The following is a 7,009-nucleotide window of genomic DNA, read 5'->3' as shown; positions in this document are numbered from 1 at the left end:
GATATCACAATATACACATTATCATCTAAATATCCTCCAGTAAGGATATATGGATGAACAAAATTAACAGAGACTGTGCCTGACAATCAAGTGCTCAACAAATATTACTGGAATATAATGGATGAAGGAATAAATGTTCCCCAGTATGTTTTAACGAGCTAACGGAACTTGCCTCTCAGACTCTTAGTATTTGCATCAGAATATCCTGGACCCTGTCCCTTAAACCTTCTTCTGTGTTTTCATTTTTTTTTTTTTTTACAAATAACACTGTAAATTATTTTATTGTGGGAGGCTGTTAGGACATTTCAAATGCACAATTTCATGAAAAGTTGAAATGTGTAGGTTTGGTTGATTTGAAAATGCTCTTCTGCAGTTCATTGAAGTGATGGACCGCATGGAAATCAGTTTTCCTGGAAGATAAAAGCAACTCTTCCCTGGCATCAGACAAGCCTTTCTCTCCTTTGTAAAACCAAAGGCAACCCCATTCTTACACTAAGTTTCTACTTTCCCTCCTAATTTCCCTCTCTTACTCCAATGTAAACAATGACCCAGAAATATCGATAACATTAATGTTTGCTCCTAAACTTCATATGAATCGGAGAATTTTTTTTTCTGGTTTTATAGAACCTTGACATATGATAGATTCTTTTAATTTTTAAATTGCCCATATTTTTCCTGAGTGGGCAAATTATTTATATTTAATTTACGTTAATGATGTGTACCATGATTACCATACGTCCCAAAAGTGACTTTGTTCTGAACTTCTCCTGAGTGTCAGATTTCTTCAAGGTGTTCCGACCTGTCAGTGGCAGTTAGGGAATCACAGAGGCTGTCACTAGTAGGAGACTTCAAAGCCATGTGGTTCAGCCCTCAGAATTTACAGATAAAGAAGCTGAAGTCCAAGAAGTTTGTCTTTCTCAAACTCACAAGCAATGATAGAACCCTAACTAGAATTTTGGTCTCCTTATCTCCATATTAGCCCAGGTGTTTATAGCTCACTCGACCCAAGTATATAGATGTCCATGCTATCTTCTTTCACACTTCCAAAGCTGTTTTCAATTTGTAATTAATCAGAGTAAAAGAAATCTTCTGCATATTTGGGAAGATCGGTTATTTTACTTAAGATAGACCTGCCTTATAAACCTTATAACCTTATAAGCGTTACGTTTTCATCTTTTCACCTGCTTAAAAATTGAAAGACAGTGATAATGGATGCATAAATGCATCATGGGATGAATAAATTGTGTGAGTTAGAGAAGAGAAAATGAATGTGTTCGTGAGAGAGCGAGCACATCAATCAGCAGTTGCATGGTGTTTGCACCAGTGTGTCCAGGGGACACCTCACCAATCAATCATTTGGGAAGCTCCCTCCAGCTTTCAGAAGGAGAAAAAGATTTCACACCAAAGTGCTGTAGAGAAAGCACAGCATTTAAAGAGGTCATTCCAGGGACTCTCCCAGTTCCTGGAGGAGAGGAAAAAGTGGGAAGGGGGCACAGTACCATAGAAAGCCTATAGTTTGGAATTTTTTTAAATGCTGATTGCATTATGAACCATTCTTATTTTATATTGATTCAAAACAGTTAAACATTATTTGGTATATCTGAGCATTAAAAATTGCCATTTGTATATAGCTTCTGCCTTCAAAGGACCTTGAAAGCTAAAAAGCCTTTATTCTTCAAAGCTTTCATTATCATATTGAATTATAACCTAATACTGCTGTTTTTCTTGAGCATTAAATATATAAACATTCCCTGGAAATATTTCAGGTTTATGAATCATTCATACAATAATTATTGCTCATGTGCAAGATACTACTTCAGCTGCTGCCTTAACCTAGCTTATACATTGGTAAGGCAAATAAAATTAGTTTATAAATAACTAGAGGCCCGGTGCATGAAATTCATGCACTTGGGGATCCCTCAGCTCAGATTGTGCCCTCTCACAGCCCAAGAGCCCTCAGGAGATGTCTGACTGACGCATCATTAGCACTGCCACAGAGGTGGGAGAGGCTCCTGCCACGGCTGCTGCGCTTGCCAGCCATGAACCCAGCTTCTGGCTGAGCAGTGGGAGCGCACTGACCACAGGGGGCAGCTCCTGTATTGAGTGTCTGCCCCCTGGTGGTCAGTGTGAATTGTAGCGACTGCTCGTTCCACCATTCGGTCAATTTGCATATTAGCCTTTTATTATACAGGTTATGATGCAAAATAGAAAGTGATTAAATGACAAAATTGTTTAGGCAACATTTTTCATTCCTGAATTTCTAAGGTGTTAAAGAAATACTAAAAAGTTTGCCCAAGACAATTTCATTCCTGAGGTGCAGATCTGGGCATTCACTCCCCAAATGGCTCAGTTCTCGGTAGTATTTGCTTCTGAAGGTGGTGTACCATTTGTGTAGTTAATTAAAGCAAGAAACATAGTGAAATATCATAAAATATTGTCCACTAGCAAGGAAAAGCAGCTACTGCCAGTAACATGACTTTGAAAGCAGAAAGTAATTCTTGCCTCAGCTCTGACAGCATGACTTCATTTACTGCTTATGGTCACTTTTTCTGCACCAGCTTTTCAAATAAGAAACTGGTAAAAATTCTATGGAAGGATTACCATCAAGTAGCATTGTAAACAAAAACTCAAGCAGCCAAACAATAACTACTAGTAAGTGTATCCATTCCAATCCAAGAAAACAAGTATCAGTCATTACATAAATATAAAAACTACTAGGGGCCCAGTGCACAAATTCGTGCACCTTGAAAGGAACTGTGGGCCACAAGGCTGCAGTGGGCACAGGGGCAGGTCTTGGCCCATCCTCTGCACCCCCGCCCTGCCCTTCCAACTGTGGCCTCTGGTCATCTGTCTGCCAGCAGCCCTGCTCCCACCACCGCTCCCACGTACTGATGGCACCAGCCCCACTCGCACTCGCTGACAGCGCAGAGTGATTGGGGCCAGCGCCAGGTGCGAGCAGTGGCTGCTACCCTGATCACCCTAAGGAGCAAGGGGAGATGAAGAAGCCCTCAGGGGTGATCAGGGCCAGCAGCCACTGCTTGCACTCACTGACGGCGCCAAGCTATTGGGACCGGTGCTGAGTCCCGGCAGTGGGTGTGAGCAGGGCCAGTGCTGGCAGCAGATGTGAGTGAGGCCATCACTGGCAGTGGATGCGAGTGGCAGCTGCCAGCCCCAATTGCCTCTCAGGAACAAGGGGAGGTGGAAAAGCCCTGAGGGGCGATTGGGTCCAGCAACCACCGCTCGCACAAGCTGACGGCACCGAGCAATTGGGGCCAGTGCTGGGCGCCAGCAGCAGGTGCGAGTGGTGGCTCTGGCACCAGCAGTGGTGTGAGCGGGGATGGCACTGGCAGCAGATGCAAGCGCCAGGCAAGACCACGGCAGGTGGGAACAAAGAATTTTCAGTAACCACCAGAGGCTTGCCCCAATGACAGGCACCAGCCCCCTGCCTTGGTCTGGTGCCCCTGCTCACCTGCCCCACCATCCCGCCACGGCTGATGCCCATGTTTCAAGCTCTGCCGCCAGTTGGAGGCGCCCACCATGTTCCGCGTGCACCACCTCCTGGTGGTCAGCACACGTCATAGTGACCAGTTGTTCGGTTGTTCCGCCATATGGTCTTTTTGCATACTAGCCTTTTATTATATAGGATAGCATCTAAAATAGTATATGGTGTTTAGTGTAGAAGTTGAAAGCATCAATTTGGGGCTTGAACAGATAGTGTTTGAATGCAACCTCTGCCCAGTATTAGCTGTATTACCAAAGAGATCCCTTTTTATCTGTGTTAACATCACAATTAAAATGGTAGTAGTTGCTGCTTTTCTTCATTTCCCTCCTTTATCACTCAAAATAGGGAATAATCATTTCTTTATTTTTAAAATTTATTTTTATCATTGAAAGTATTACAGATGTCCTCTTTTATCTTTATTGACCCCTTCTACCCACCCTCACCCCAGGCCTTCATCACCCTATTGTCTGTGTCCTTGGGTTATGTATATATGCATATAAGTTCTTTGGTTGGTCTCTTCCCACTCACCCACCCATGCCTTCCCTCTGAGATTCCTCAGTCTCTTCCTTGCTTCTATGTCTCTGGTTCTATTTTGTTCATCAGTTTATTTTGTTTCTTAGATTCCACATGTGAGGGAGATCATGTCATACTGGTCTTTCTCTGACTGGCTTATTTCACTTAGCATAATATTCTCCAGGTGTTAATTTCTTTAAATGCCTGAGCTCTTATTATACTTCATCTTATACAATAGTTTGCTATTGGCCCATCTGTTACCCCACTTGCTTGGAAACTATTTGAGGACAAGAATCTCGAATTCTGTTTGAGTCTAAACAGTACTATACACGTAGAAGCACTGAAAAATGACTATTGATTTGAATTTTAAGGATGATTACAAAGAAGCCAACTGAATCTAAGGCCATGTGAACAATTCATAAATCCTTACCAACCATCCCAGTTTGATTAACATCACTATGGGTCAAGAGTAGCATTCAACCCATAAGTAATTTTCTAATCTCATGAGTTTTCTACCACTAACAATAACAATAATAGCTATCATTTATTGAAAGCTAGTTATAAATCTCGTGTTTTCCATTACATTAACTCATCTAGTCCTTATAATCACCCCCATAGAAGATATTTTAATCTCATTTTTTAACAGAATCAAAATAACACTTAGAAGGATATTAATTAGGTGGCCCAAGATCACAAGTTTGAAAGTAGAAAAAAAACCTGGAATTTAACTTAGGTCTAACCCTAAAGGCCCATGTTTTTTCTTATTATTACCTATAATAATAAAAGCATAATATGCTAATTAGACTTGACAGCCAAACAACCTTCTGGACATCATTCTGGATATCCTTCCAGATGAAGCCACTGTGGCGGGGGCTGAGGCAGAGTGGTTAGGGGCAATCAGGCAGGCGAGCAGTTAGAAGCCAGCAGTCCCGGATTGTGAGAGTGATGTCTGACTGCCAGTTTAGAGTTTGGATTGAGAGTGGGTGCAGGCCGGGCTGAGGGGACCCCCCCCATGCACGAATTTTGTGCACTGGGCCTCTAGTTCCTATAATAAAATTGCTGAGTGAAAGTATAAGAATAAAGGTAAATATTGCCTGACTACTGATGAAAATGCTGTTTCATACTCTTCCCACACTTGGCCAATATTAGAACTTATCCATAGTTTTCCTCTTTGCAAATCTGATAGGAAAAAATGTTTCAAAACTTCTTATTAAAACGTTCCCCCTTATTCCTTACATATTTAACTCCAGGTTCTAGGTCAACTCTTAGTAATTACAATATCCTTCCAAAGTAGATAAGGTAGTCGTCCCAATACCTGCTACTCTTCTGCATCCACAGACACTAAATCTCATGGTCATACAATGAGCCTTTTCATTTTACTAATAAGAACTCCATAATACCATTCCAAGCATTTTTCCTCTCTGATTGCCATCTATCTTTCCACTTCACTCCCTGTAGTACTCTGATTCCACTGGGCACTAGGAACTATTGTCATTAATTCTATCATCTCTTAATGCTTCTTAGTCCCCTCTTGTCCTCTTTTTTTTTTTAATCTCTCTGCCAACTATCTTTCTTTCTTTCTTTCTTTCTTTCTTTCTTTCTTTCTTTCTTTCTTTCTTCTTTTTTTAGGGGATATATTAGTCCATCATTATAATCACTGCATCCATGCATTTGCTTTTATCTTCCTTGCTCCTTTCTTCCTTCCTCCATTACACTCACTTGATAAAACTCCAACCTTGGTTAAATTCAGTTCACTGCCCACTATTTTCCTTTACCTGGGCACCTAAACATGGCTAAAGTTTAGTTCACAAAGGAAACCACCGTCATGCTGATGGGTCTACTTTAAATCTCTGACCTTTCATCCTAACTGAGCACTTTGTGCCAACCCAGCAATCTTACTACATATTCTCTAATCCATTCATTTTCTGACACTCCTTAATTACTAATTCACATTTTTTCCTTTCATCCCAGACCTTAAACACTTCCCCCCTTTTTTGTTATATAAATGAACCCATTTATTATAGGCTAGCAATGTTTCAAATTGTGGAGCTTCTACTGGTCCTTCAATTCCTTCAGTGTTCTGAAGGCAGACTTTACTGTGAGGCCAGAAGTGGTGTTGTAGGTCCAGCACCACCAGCTCCTGTTTTCATGCAGGAATCACAGGGCCAGATCTTGTCTCTTTCTCTTGGTTTTGCTACAGAAGGAACAAGTGCACTTGGTGTACTGGCTAATTTCAATTTTCATCACCATTTTCCTGAGGGGTCCTGTGCTATAGTGGGTCCTATATGTACTGACAGTTCCGACCTTCTTGGTTCATTCAGCCATATCACCGCAAGCTAGGTCCAAACCCAGAGAGAAACAACTCCTCTATCTCTTGACTCTCAGATGATGACCTTAATCCACAGAGCTAATAAAAGGCAATCAGAGGAAAATTTCCTGTACAACTTAATATTCTATCTACATCTGTCTTCCTCCTGTTACTGCAGATGAACTGTTTGTGCACATATCTAAGGCCAATTTTGAGGCAAGGGAATTTGATGTCATAAATTGGAATACTAACTATGGAGTAAGTTAATCTTTGTCTATGAACTAGGCAAGGTACAGAGTGCCAGATTTGTTGTTCAGCTTTTTTGTATGTTGACATTATAGTGAAAAAACAACAACCATACTCTATTGATTCATGTCATCATGGAAATAGACAGGACACCATAAGTCACTTGTCTACCCCCTCATTTTACAAGTTGACATCTAAAAAAGTAAAATTACTTTCCCAAGGATATATATATATATATTTTAATGGGCAATTAGAGGAAGGATGACAGGCAACATAAGGGTAGTTTCACAATGTTTTTTTTCTGTAGAAATTACCAAAAGTTAACAAAAGAAGCAAAAGAAACACCAAAAACGTATGATCAATGCTACAACTAGGGAAGGATCAAATGTGTTATCCAAATGCAGCACAATTTAAATCAAATTGGAATAAGGTGGTAGGAA

At 40.8% G+C, this 7,009-nt stretch overlaps 1 pseudogene; it reads right to left on the bottom strand.

Annotated features, from left to right (window-relative positions):
• Positions 1–6,012: 6,012 nt before the first annotated feature.
• On the bottom strand, positions 6,013–6,340 carry LOC102241950 (annotated as a pseudogene).
• Positions 6,341–7,009: the final 669 nt, after the last annotated feature.

Source organism: Myotis brandtii, unplaced genomic scaffold (genome assembly GCF_000412655.1).
Source record: "Myotis brandtii unplaced genomic scaffold, ASM41265v1 scaffold927, whole genome shotgun sequence".
NCBI lineage: Eukaryota > Metazoa > Chordata > Mammalia > Chiroptera > Vespertilionidae > Myotis > Myotis brandtii.
The sequence above is the reverse complement of the archived record's forward strand: the minus strand, read 5'-3'. Positions and strand labels throughout refer to the sequence as shown.